Source organism: Amblyomma americanum, chromosome 1 (genome assembly GCF_052857255.1).
Source record: "Amblyomma americanum isolate KBUSLIRL-KWMA chromosome 1, ASM5285725v1, whole genome shotgun sequence".
NCBI lineage: Eukaryota > Metazoa > Arthropoda > Arachnida > Ixodida > Ixodidae > Amblyomma > Amblyomma americanum.
Window position 1 is genome coordinate 540923598 of NC_135497.1, and position 13210 is coordinate 540936807.

At 44.2% G+C, this 13210-nt stretch overlaps 1 long non-coding RNA gene and 1 pseudogene across 1 annotated transcript in view; both read right to left on the reverse strand.

Moving 5' to 3' along the window:
- LOC144116302 (uncharacterized) overlaps positions 1-13210 on the reverse strand; it is a 503566-nt gene that overhangs the window by 179652 nt on the left and 310704 nt on the right. The window lies entirely within an intron of this gene.
- Positions 9207-11399, reverse strand: LOC144129315 (uncharacterized; annotated as a pseudogene).

Below are 13210 nucleotides of genomic sequence, written 5' to 3' on the forward strand. Positions count from 1 at the left end.
TTTAAATTGTCTGCAGTATCATGTAACCGTATTGAATGCGTGATAAGGAAGCGCATGCTTTGTCAATTTACACGATGCACATGGATCTGACGAATTGGAAGGGATGGATAGAATACAAACTTATATTTAAATTCGACACTGAAGCCAATCAATGACCGAACAAAGTAAAGTAAATCGCGTTCAATTAGGAGTGTTTATCAGCGCATGTAGTGAAATAACGACGTACGTGTCCATGCAGGTAAGCGCGCGTCTCCGCGGTACGTTTCCTCACGCTGGTCACGCACCATTTTTTTCAAGGAGGGAGGCCTCATAACCAAGATTGAAATGAAGGCTTGCGATAGACTGAAGCTTGCTAACTTGCTTTTTTACATCTGGTCTTATATTCTGCTCACATTCGGCTTGTAATTTCCGCACAGCCAAACCTCAAACCACCTTTGATCCTGAAGTAAGGCACTCCCTAAATTCCTAACGAATTCCGTTTTGTTGCAAGCGCCGGTAAATTTTTTTCATCTTTCACATGAGTGTTAGAGTCATAGTTAAACGTTACCTGACACATAAATGACACAAATAAAATGTCTACCGCTTCTTTTCTAACTTAAAATCTTCCCCCTTCTCACTCTCCCCTAATTTCAATTTCTTGGGAAACGCCTCTCCACGGAAAATATCCAAGTCATCATGCAAACTCGCCTATATGCTTTGCCACTCTAACCGAGAGAGCGAACGTTCAAGCAGTCGCGAAGGTGCCCATTTGCAGTGGCAGGTTTCAGTAGGAGGCTTCCATGTTGACGCAGGATGTCATGTGGCCGCGGCCACAGCTAGAACGGGAGTGCCGCCTTCCAAAAAAAAAAAAACGCTAGCGCTCCCCATTCCATCTACGCTTAATAGCGTGCCACGAAAAAAAATGATTTTGATAGCGCAAAAGCATTACCGTCAATGACAAATCTGTCGTACGTAGTGCTGCCCAGATTAGCATTCAGGCACAAAAGCGGAGTGCAGTACCTACTTAGCCAGATGATGGTCAACTCGAATTTGCTAAATAATTTGGGACACAACAGCACAGAAGAATGAAAATGCAGGCCCCTTCCGCGACGGCTGTAAGCTTGCTATCAGCTTCTTTTTTTCATTTTCACCGTAAAGGACTAGGTCTATAGCAAACTGCATTGCGCTATAGCTGATGGAAGCAGAAGATAGATCAGCTGCTTTCTCTTACCTTTAGCATTTCGTTGGCAAATAGTGAATATCTGCCCCAGCGGTAGTGCCTAGAGGTAGTTAATAGAAAAGAGTAAAGTTTTGGACCAAAACTCAGGCGAGGGAAAAGCCAAATGCAACGGCGACGAGTAGCAAACGATCCCCACCTTGAGCGCCTGGCGGAGAACAGCGCTTCATTTATTGCCATGAAGCGGAGGCGCGCGGAACTACGCTTTATCCCATGCCTGTCGGCACACCTACTTATCTAGCCACCGTACCGCAAGTGCGCTTTTGTCACACAAAAAAGACGAAAAAAAGGCAATCTGAATGTTGGAAGCCAAAGAAAGCCATACTTGTCGGCGCCACAGGTGGCCAGTTCCGACTCGGTATGATTTGGTGCTTCGCGGCGTTCGCGGCTAGGCGTTTTGTGTGACCACGTGGTTTCGTTTTTGATGTTCCTCGATTTGCAAGTGCGGATCAGCAGAGAAATTCTAAGTTCCCCTCTAAGTGCTCCTAGAACGAAGTTCATGCCCCGCCACGCTCCTGCGAGGCATTTGGTGTTGGCTAGTTTACCATACGGTATAAAGCAGTGCGCGCGCCTTCGTGCCTCCGTTTGTCCCGCTCCCATCCAAGGTACACAAACATACTGCGACAGCGCCATACTATAATAAGTCTTTCTGTAAAAAAGCTAACCTGATTATTCGTGAGGGAAGCGTCCCGCAGGTATAAATTGGAGTATTTATTATCACAGCTTGTCTTCAGAGAAGGCAGGGGAAAACACCTATGTCATGCCGATGTTGCAGAAGACATCGTTAGCAAACGCACCGTTCGGGGTGTTCGCTTCGTGATTGTACCAAAACGATGGGCTGCATAACTAGTGATACGAGGACTGTTATTACGTAATTGAAAGATGTTAGTGCGTACAAGTGTCTACTCATCATTCGTTACGGTGGCTCAGCGATGACAGCTCCCGCAGCGGAATCTTGGTTTGCTGCCCACACCGCCGACTTAGCTCGCCACTCGAACATTCTTGATATCCAGGCTGTCATGCTGCTTCAGCCCTCAAAAGCATCGCATGATCCGTAGAACAGAGGTCGCTAAAGTGCCGGCCGGACTTCTCTGAGAGAAATTCTTTTTCATGATCGGGAACGGGGTTCATCTTAATGCAGGTGTAAACGTAAACAAACCCACAGTATCGACGGCTGATGCCTTCAAAGACCGGCCGTCGGTAACTTTCATTTCAGCTGCTGGTAGGCCGCACCGCTCGTCGCCAACAATCACAGAGTCCGCGTTTCCGTTAGTTCACGACACTTTTCGAGTATTGCATAAAAAAAAGAAAGAGACCCTATTGCTTGACAGAGCAGAGTGAAAAATTTTCAGCGTTTTTAATAAAATCATGTTTTGTTCCGAAGAAACTCAAACAGGCCCGAAAATCCGAACTAAAGTACCCAGGCAGCACAAGCCATTGGCCCAATATTGGGATTGTGATGGCAAATGGTGGTCCTACATAGGACCACCATCACCACTATTACCCCAATATAGGCAATGCCTCTTTCCGACAGTTCCAATGATGGCCCCACATGTCCTATGTGTCCCCGATATTGGCAGTGCCGCTTAGTTACATCGCCAGCAATGGCCCAAGCTGGGCAGTATTTTCCCGATATGGGCATTGCCACTCACTTACATTTCCAATAATGGCCCCAGTTGGCCACTATGTCCCCCATAATGGCTTTGCCACTCAGTTACATTCCCAATAATGGCCCCAGTTGGCCATTATTTTCCCCATAATGGCTTTGCCACTCAGTTACATATCCAATAATGGCCCCATTTGACCATAATTTTCCCCATATTGTCATTACCACTCAGTTACATTCCTAATAATGGCCCTGGATGGTCACTATTTTCCCCATATAGGCAGTGCCACTCTGTTACATTTTCATTAATGGCCCCTCGTTGTGTAGTATTTCCCCAGGATTGGCAACGCCACTTCAATAGGCAGAACGATATCGGTCATTGTTTGCCACTAATTCTCCACCATTCCAGTGCATTTATTATCACCCACGAAATTTGTGGGTGATAATCCATGAGGATTTGCTTGGGGCAGTTATTGGATTTACACAAAAATCTTAGGCAAATCGATCGAAAGATCGAACTATAATATATATGCGCGTTAGTTCTTTAAAAATCTCTCACAAATCCCGATATGTAAACAATGCGGGCTGGCGCGAACCACAGGAAATGGGTCGATTATACATACGCGTGTGTGCGCGCTATTTGGTAATCAAGAAAATTCATTCTTTGTCCGTGAGACTCCGTGCACAGCACACGCGCAATACGGGAGAGCCTGCAGCGCACTCATTTTAAGTGGAATGAATAAACTGCTTGGCAGGAACACGTATCTTCAATGACGAATGTCTCTTAAGAGAATGATATGTGTGGTGCAGATGGTCTAGTTCACTCGATCGATTCCAAGCGAAGGGTTTATAAGCAATTTTCAGCTTATTCTGATTAGCATCGCCGCAAGCTATATATGGCCTCAGCCGTCGCGTTTTCCATATGAATTTCGAGAATTTGGGGGAAAAAATCACGACTGGAGTGTACACAGCCGGCGTTAGCAAGATATGCAAAAAATTCAGGAGGGCGCACACTTTGTTGACCTAAGTGCGGTAGTCGAATGCCTTGAGCGCGGTGTTGCTGCTTGTGTCACTGATGTGTGGTTAAGATGTTAAGTACACAATTATTTTGAATATTATGCTGGAGACATTGGAGGGTGTTTGGGAGGCATATCCGTCTGATTCGGCGCCTTTCCGCACTCTCCGGCGTCATATATTAGTGTAGGCACAGAAAAATCAAGAAAATATATATTTGAGAAGTAGAACCGATTCCGTGTTAGAAAGAAGTAGTGTAGTGGGTAGTATGCTCGGCTGCTGAACTCAAGGTTGGTGGTTCGAATCCCGCCGTGTACAAAAAGTTTTTTTTTTTTTAGCGAGTTGTCATTTATTTATTGACTGCTATAGTGGGACAGATTTCGCGGAAGGACGGACAATGATGACCCATTAAAGGCTTTCTCCTTAAAATAGACCTCTCTTAAAAACACTATAGTTCACGCATCGAAGCAGCTCGCACTGTACCAGCGCACACGGGAAATTTACACGATCGACCTGTGATGAGACACCATGAAATTGGAAAGGAAAAGGACGAGACGGCTTCTTAAAACCGATGTCGTCCCGTTCATCGCTGTGCGCAACAATATATATATACATATGCATATTCATCTTTCACCTTTCTCTCGTTGAAACATTCCAAATTTGCTAGCGGATTATAAATAGCTGTTATCATTCACAATTCTGTTGTATATATAGTTACTCAAAAAGTATAGCAAAGTAAAGCAATGCTATTATATTTCATTATCTTAAGTAAACACATCAGTGGTTATTGCTGAGCCTTTCACTGACATTTGTTCAGCAAAGCAAATGCAATACCTTATGTTGTGGGTTACACAGCATAAAGCCATGGAGGTGCACGACTATATCAAATGTGTATGCCCAAGAGCAAAATTTAGCCACTCTGCTTACTATTGCGCCAGTGTCGACATACTTGCAAAGGCTTGCATGTGACTGTTCACACCAAACGAACTGTTGCTATTGCAATGAAATACATACAACATCAGCAGTATGGGAGAAAATTTAGGAGTATAGAGTTGAGAGCATCTCGTATTTTTCATATCTTTTATTGGCCTGTGCAATACAAAATTGTTACTTCACGCATTAGTATAGTCAGTTAGGTATAGTACCAGTTCACGCAATACAGCATGATGCTGACTGCATTGTCACTGACATTCACAGAACACTGCTGTCATAAATAAAATTATCCTGCAATCTAATTACTTATACAGTTTGGATATCTCATCACATGGCTTTATGCTTCACAGACCTCAGCCTTTGTGCTATAGGGTTGGAGGAGTTACATACTCCAAAGTACTAACATCTACGATATCAGATTTAAAGTACTTTAATTACCTTTCTCCATTTCTGTACAATTTACTGCTTCTGCAATGGTCAGGAACAAATATGCTTGTAATACCCGCATAGTCCAAATATGACAGCACAATAATTAAATAAGGATATACACTATCTTATACACAGAACAGATATTGATTTCCTGAAGTGGCTGAAGGTGACAGACAGCTACCGAAACGAGCTTTTGAAAACTGCAAATATAGAAAGTAGCAATTTGGACTATCATAAGACCAGGCTATAGTTGCACGCAACTGATATGATACGACCCTTTTTCTTCCACTAGGCATAATATGTATGGCAATAACAATAAATTTCTCTTGAGCTGTACAATTCTTCACTTAGGCCATGCACCACACTTCAAGGCTGTATTTAACTTTAGTGCTGTGCCAAATATTCTCTGTTGTACTAATTCCTCAACTTTAAATTCAAGAGTGAAGTCACACTATTTCTAGATGCAAAATTATAGTACGAGAATGCCTTCACCAGGATATTCTCTTTATTTTTCACTTTCAATACACATAAAAGATCCTTCATTCAAACATCCTTAATTAAATAGTCAACCCAAGCCTACTTCAGAATGTGCTAAACTTTACAGAGCGAGGTGACCCTATAGATAGATATACATCATGGCAAAGGCCAGCTACTATTTGCACTTGCTCTTGGCAGGCTAGAATTGCATGTCCACAAACTTTTCTTCAGTCTTATTTTGGCTTGTCTTTTGTGCCCCTCCTCTCTTTACTAAATTCTCGTTCATGGAATGTTGCAATCATTGGAACATAATCAAATAATAAATGGATTGTTGTTGTAGTGGGATGCTGGTACTGTTTTTGTTTTTTTCAATGACCGGCGCCTAAATTAGATCGGGATGGTACGTGTTAGGCAGGTATGAAGGCTGCACATGTTTGAATAAAGAAACGTACCCCTGAAGTTTTCAATTTTCTGGAAAAGAACTACAACAAATATGCAAAGCAAATCGAGGAGGATGAGGAGGAGGAAAGGAAGATAGGTTAACCAGGGGCCGGGGAAAGGGGTGAGGGGATAACAAGATAAAGGAGAAAGCAAAACAATATGTATTATTAATGACATGAGCTAGTAGCATAACCTATCGTTTCCTGTTGCAATAGTTCAAGTAATCTCAATAACCTGAACGGGTGTCCATAGGACCGTCGATCATCTCACGACCAAGAAATTGTGGCGTAAAAGCAAGTTACACTACCACAATAACTCCAACAACACATAGCCATTTCCTGCGTTCTCAAGATAAATGGTAGAAAATACACAATGAGCTCTCTAACTTTTTGCAGTGTGAAAAAAATGACGGTATAGGCATACCTGTATGCTGAAGGAAGTGCACTCTCAGTTTTTACTGCAGCAAAAATGCTATCAAAGAAGAAACCTAAAAGCCTGATCTTTCAACAATAGGATTAATGAGCCCAGAAAAAATTTGATGAATGAAAAATTGCTATGCGAGTGCTCTCAGGAACAATAACTCATCTTTAAGCACAAACAAAGTTCATGAAAGAGCTAAGGCATTTCATGTCTCGAAAGGAGGCAGCACAAGCATAAAAGCCCCTTAATTCCCACTGCACTCTCAGATTCAGAAATTCCTTGACTGCTCATGCATTAAGCGAGTGAGATCAAAGTAACTTTTCTTCTATTCTTATGTATTTATCTTTTTTTGTAATGCTTGGCTGCAAAGCCAAGTGTTTCACATACTCGGTTCCTTCTTCACCAAGTTTCTTGTTGCAATAACCAGTTAACTGTGGGTAGGCTTTATGTGCAAGTTTTTTTTTTCATGTTTCGAAGAAGTGTGATTGTCTACCAACTTGCCTAGACTGCAACTCTAATCAAGCTATAAGTGTAAATGGAAATTATTCTCAGGCTTATAAGACTATAGCCAGGAGTTTGACAACTAACAAACCATTAATTGTCGACCAGCCACCATGCAGCCAGTTTACCACTGCATAAAATGCATGTAAAGGGCTGGACTGGAAACACACTTGGCCCCTTTTATGCCCACAAACGGTGGATCCAGTTCAGTCACTAAGGACAAAGAAGAATATGGCACCTCTGTGTGCCTCCTTTTGGCGAAATGAAAACAACACGTACGGCAGAAGCACCAGCTTTAAAGGGGCATGGAGGATATGACTTCTACCTATTGCTTTCTTATAATTGATTCCATGGCTCTTGCTTTCTGTGTTGTTAGTTCTTGCAGATAAAATCATAATTTTAAATTTTTGTCCTCTCTCAATTCATAACAATAGCAAAAAAAAACTGCTAACTACCATTTATAATTGAATGGCGCATCACCACAGATCCAGTGAAAGAACCCGTCTTTTTTAACTACACTTTTCTTGCAAAAATCTCTAATGATGACAGCAAATGTATCGAAATTTTTGCAACTTCCCTTTTAAAGCGTTATGATGTGTAAGTAGCTTTTTTGTTTTCAGACAGCAGTAATCCATCAGATTTGTCCTTGGCATCCCTTAAAGTAGCAGCAGCTTCGAATTTCTTGCTACAAACCTGATGCTGTATGGTACTTTTATTCAGTATAAATAGCCCAAGCCTCATGTCATGAGCAGACATATATATGGTTACACAGCTAGATTATTCAATTTCTTTTTAAAGCAATATATAGTGATGTTAAATTAAAGTGCTGAAAATATGATGTGTCTCGTGCTAATTAAGTGACGTAATTCAAAGACTGCATTGAAACAAGTGTTTGAAGGGAGCTCCTTTCTAGAAACAGATCTACTTTCTGGTGTGGCTCGTACCAAGTGTTGATGCACTTCATCCTCGCATATTTACAACATGGGTGAAACTGCATTTACGAAAGTTAAGTGTGCAGTTTTATAGGCTCATCTTAGCAGCCCGAAATTAGGTGGCATGAGAAAAGAGCTGCAGGGGACACAAACAATTAAGGGCGCCCATCACAGCAGATGCCACTTCACTACATAGTGACAGAAATCCGTTTTTGCTGGTGGACACTAAGAAGCGGTGCACTGCTTAGAAGCAGGTCATTTCAAACTTATTATTCGATGCAACAACTTTCCGTGCCATGAAGTGACTTCCAGAGGTGAGTGAGCATCCCTTCTCTCCTATGATGTTTGAACTCTAGGTTTGTCAAGTTAAATTTCCATATTATCTTTTTTGTAATCATGTCATTAATGCATCACTTACAAGCAGTTAAGCTGCATGCACTAGTCTTACCTAACATTGAACATAAATGCGTGTTAATTCAGCCTTGCATTCTCAATATCTTTCTTTGCCCACTACTCTGCAGTCTGTTATATACTAACAAGTTGAGAGTATACTTTTTTATTTATTTATTTATTATTTATTTATTCACGTTGCCTCACAGGCTCCAAGCATGGAGTATTGTGTGAGGGGGGGGGTTACATAAATAGGGGTAATAACAGGAGCATGAATGACACGATTATATAATGCTGATTGACTGTTAGTACTCATTAAACAGGCAGGCGCTCACGGGAACAAGAGGGTTCTGGAGTTTCTGGAGGCGCAGCAACGACCCTGCCAGTAAATTTGGGTGGCCCTGAAGAGGGCCATTATAGCTTCAAAGTTGATGTTCCCCAAAAGATGAAATTCCAAGTGCTTCAATGCAGATCTAGTATGCAACGGTGGCTCAGTGGTTATGGTGCTTGGCTGCCGACTTGAAAGATTCAGATTCCATCCGGGCTGCAGCAATCACATTTTGATGAGCATTGAATACTATAGAGGCCTTTGTACAGTGCGATGTCAGTGCATGTTAAAGAACTGCATGGCGGTCGAAATTTCTGGACCCCTCAACTATGGCGTCTGTCATAGCCTGAGTCGCTATGGGATGTTAAGCCCCATACAACCAAATCCAAACCATGCAAAGGATGGTGATGTAGAAGTTGCTGTCTTCAGCACCAATTAACACTTCAAGCAAGATGCTGCAATCTGCAGCTATCTTAATAGAGGCACATAATCCTTCAGGCACCACAGAAACGTAAATCCTCACTGAAGGTGAAGCAAAGGGAAAACGACATGCCCCCTCTTGTACTGAAGCTTTATACATCGAACTTTATTCTTGATGTACGAAATGGGCCAGATTTTGGTTTCTTGACCAAGAGCACTGTAGCGACGCACGTCCATCCTTGAAGAGTCAATTGGGACTCTAAAAAACTCTCTGCCATTTGGCAAGATGCCAGCTTTGGCATTGCCCCCCAGGAGATCAACAATGACTACAGCGCAGTTATCCACCAGAAAGCAGTCACCGACTTTCACGTCACCACCGACTTGTCCTGTAGAGAGCGGTGTGCACGCCCTCACCTCCGACATTCGTCGGCTGAGTTGCGCCAGAGGCTTATTTGTCGTCCGCAGTCTCTTCTTTACCTTTCCTAGGTAACTTTCAAATGGAAATGCACTGAACTCATCGACAGTGCCATGCTCCAGGCATTGCTCTGCCAAGTGTGCAAGGGTGTGCACATTGTACACGAGTTGTTTTTGTCCGTACAGTCTGCCAAATTCTTGCACAAAGTACCGCAGCAGGTCGTGAGCAAACTGGTTGAGGTCTCTGTGATGCTGAGGAGAGGCAAGTACCCTAACAGATACATGCAAATATAAAAAATGCTTATAAAGCTCATCAGGCAGGATGGATTTCAGGAGAACAGGCCCCAGGTATAGTAAAAAAGTCCTGAACTCTGTGGCCTTCCATCTGTCGAGTTCTTCGGTGCCCCTCGGTTTCCTCTAAAAGTACTTTGGAAATGCAGTTGCTGCTTCTCGCAATTTGTCGTTGAGTGCACTCCTGTCAGCCCGGCTCAGCCTGGCAGCGTGCCCCTTGCATATCCAATTCCTAAGGAGCCGCCGCATAACCCCCAAACAGACTAAATGCATATACTCTGTAGGAAAGCATTTCACCATATCTACGTTCAGAGATGTAAATGGTGAAACACCAGTGTGATGGCGCCGATCCTCTTGCGAACGAAAAGAGGAGTCTGTTCGCTGTGGTGCATGCAGGTCAGGGAAAGTCATCCTGTTTTCCAGATAGTGCCCTTTTTGGCTGCAACGTTCACAGGCATGATAGCCTGTGTGGCCAGTGATTGCCTTCACGAAACTCCTTGCTGGAGCGTCACAGATCACGGCTTTTAAGCACACATTGACGTGCACCCCTTTCACCATCAGTCCGTTGCAACTAAGGTTGCGCACTTCATCAATGAAAGGCCTGAGGTATTCCTGGAGGCACGGAGGTTTCTCTGCACCGCAGTACGCACTGACCGTAAATGGTTCAGATTTCTTGATGTTAATTACTCTGCACAGAATTGGCCAGAGTGCAGTCTGGCTACTCCTATGCAGAGGCAGCCCATCAATATTTGCGTGCAGCTCGACATTCTCAGGCGCTGGTCCTTGGCCAACAGCATGCTGAATTCCCTCAGCAAGGCCAAAATGCACAAACGAGTCGCCGTGTTCTAAATTAGCTTTCCGCTCCGTCTGCATGATGGTCCTTGCATCTTTCGGGAGCTCTACAATCCCACGCCGACGGCAGAAGTCCAGCAAATCGTTGATGCAGGCGTGCGTCAAATTGTGCTTGCTAGCTATGCTAGCTAACTCCTGCGCTGTCGAGAGATGGCGATAACAAAGCTCAGGAGACTCCTCACGAGGCTGGCCCATTTCCACGTTCTCAGCAGTAAGGCTGTTCGTGGACGAGGTCTCATCGCTTGAGTCGCACGAGGTAGCGGTATGCTCGCTAGAAAGGCTTTCAGCGCAACTCTCGGACACATAAGCCTGCTCGTTGAGCTCGCTCTGAACAGATGGCATCGACGGGTCTGCAGGTAGCGACGAAGTAGCTCGTCCGCTGCCACTAGCGCAAGCGCCGCTTGCGCAGGCTTCGCTATTCGGCCGTTTGCTTGCTCCGGACGGTAGCGGGAGTGGAGGGGCGCTGACGACGTCCAAGGCCGCTTCGCCGCCCGTTCTCTTGCTTCCGGAGGATTTCAGATGCGTAGACGGTGGCCGTCGGATACCGAGCTCTCCTAAAAGTTCCCTGTACTCTTTTTCGATGATACGGTACCTCCGCCACTTGCTCATGACCTCCGTCTCCATGCTCATGACGGAGCGCTAAAGATCAGAGTGACGAACAATCAACAAACCTAACCGCTCAGAGCTACAGTTAAAAACGAAAAGAGGCCTAACAATGAAGATACTCGCAGCGCACAAAAGCACAAACATGACAAAAAGGCGTTAACACTGTGCATAAAAAAGACCTCCGGTTGCGAATTATTCGGTATTATATTAGGTCACTATCTTTAGTAAATGAAAAAAATAGTTGAGTTGTTTTTATTTTTAATTCACGGAGAAAATAAGTGGCCGCAGCAACACGTCTTAGTAGAATGCGTCTAAAATACGGTCGTGCCGCACCTCCATATTTACCACCACTCGCTAATAACTGTTCAACAGGTCATATAGCCTCCTTGACTCGAGTGCTCATCCATCCACTCCAGTGAGAGCTACACTCTACTGTAGTTGCCGGAGCAAATGTAGTCACTGTCCGTAATTTATCTTTTTTTGTGATTTGTTTACAGCCTTTCTCGGCTTTGTGCCAGTGATCGATGCAGATCGAGGCTATTTTCTCTATTTAAGCGCTGATAGCTGGTGGAAAACTTGTCGTGAAATATTGTGTGGGCCTCGGGACAGACGGGGCATCAGCCCAACAGCCTTTACACAAAACTCAAGGCACAAAATGCGTGGTTCTAGCGTGGTTCTAAAGTGCGTGGGCTACCCCACATTGACTGCTTTTCATATAATGTACTAGAATCCTTTACGTCAGGCTTTCAAATGAAGCACAGGTACTCCAAAACGGCAGCATGAGTACGGAGAAACGTACGCCGGCCTCATGTGACGCCGCTGATTATTCGTAATATAGTCCGAGGTGATGGCGGCCGTGCTAGACATCTTATCTTCCCGCATACACCTAACGGCTTGTGTGCGTCAAGTTGGCTCAGCATAGCACCTGCCTTGCGATTAATTGTGAATAAATTGGCTATACTGGAAGGCCGCTTTAATCGGTGCATTGAAAAGTAGAGAACGCTGCTACGCAGAAAGAATACATATGGAAATATACACCGATGATCAAAATTTGCCTTTTGTTGGATTTGTAATCGGTGAAATTAATTTGAGCGAATGAACAAGGGCTTCGGTGGAAGACCCCGGCCCCTGTCCGGCGACTTTAGCTCTACCGTACGGTAACTACGCCAATTCTTTTGCGAAAACGCTGAGTTGCGTGCAGCTACGCAGAACGACAACACCGAATGGGAGCAGCACATATGTTACATTTCAGGGCATGCGGTAGGGTTTTTTCTAGACAGCCCCGAAATATCTTCCCCTGATCAGCATCTCTGACAAACGTTTCCTGCTGGATAGGTGCCGCAGCGTTTCTTCTTTTTTTTTCCTGCATTAAATGTGAGCTGAAGAGGCATTACTGCGAACCTAAAGCTTCTGAGTGACCGGCGCCGACCCGAACTCCATCGGTTTTGTCTATTGTCCATTCGGTGATTTCGTAGCAACAAAGTCAATTTATGCAATCGAATCTGACAATCGCGTGCTCAAACGAAAGTTGACGATCTGTCAGACAATACCCGGTTCTGCGTGATAAATGCAAAAAAATGTTGGAAAGCCGATAGACGTTCCCGCTGATGAAGTTGAAGGTCACATGACCGCGCATGTCGAGGTGATGAGCCGTACGTATGGGTTCAGAAACGTCTATCGTAACCTGGACATGGTCAGTGACTTTCAAATTCATCAGTATATCATGCCTCCAGACGGACTTTCCCATTGATGTCTGAGCTGGCACTCTCTTTGTTGTCACTGCCGTCATCAAAGGCAGCCGTCAAACAAATGCTCAGCTAAGTCTTAGGGCTGAGACGGGACAAAAATTCTTGGCCGGTTTAAAATCCTAGCAGCCTCTATTCCCGGCCATACCAAACTTCACGTACATGGAGGAGCGCTTGCAAAGTCTAGTTATAGAT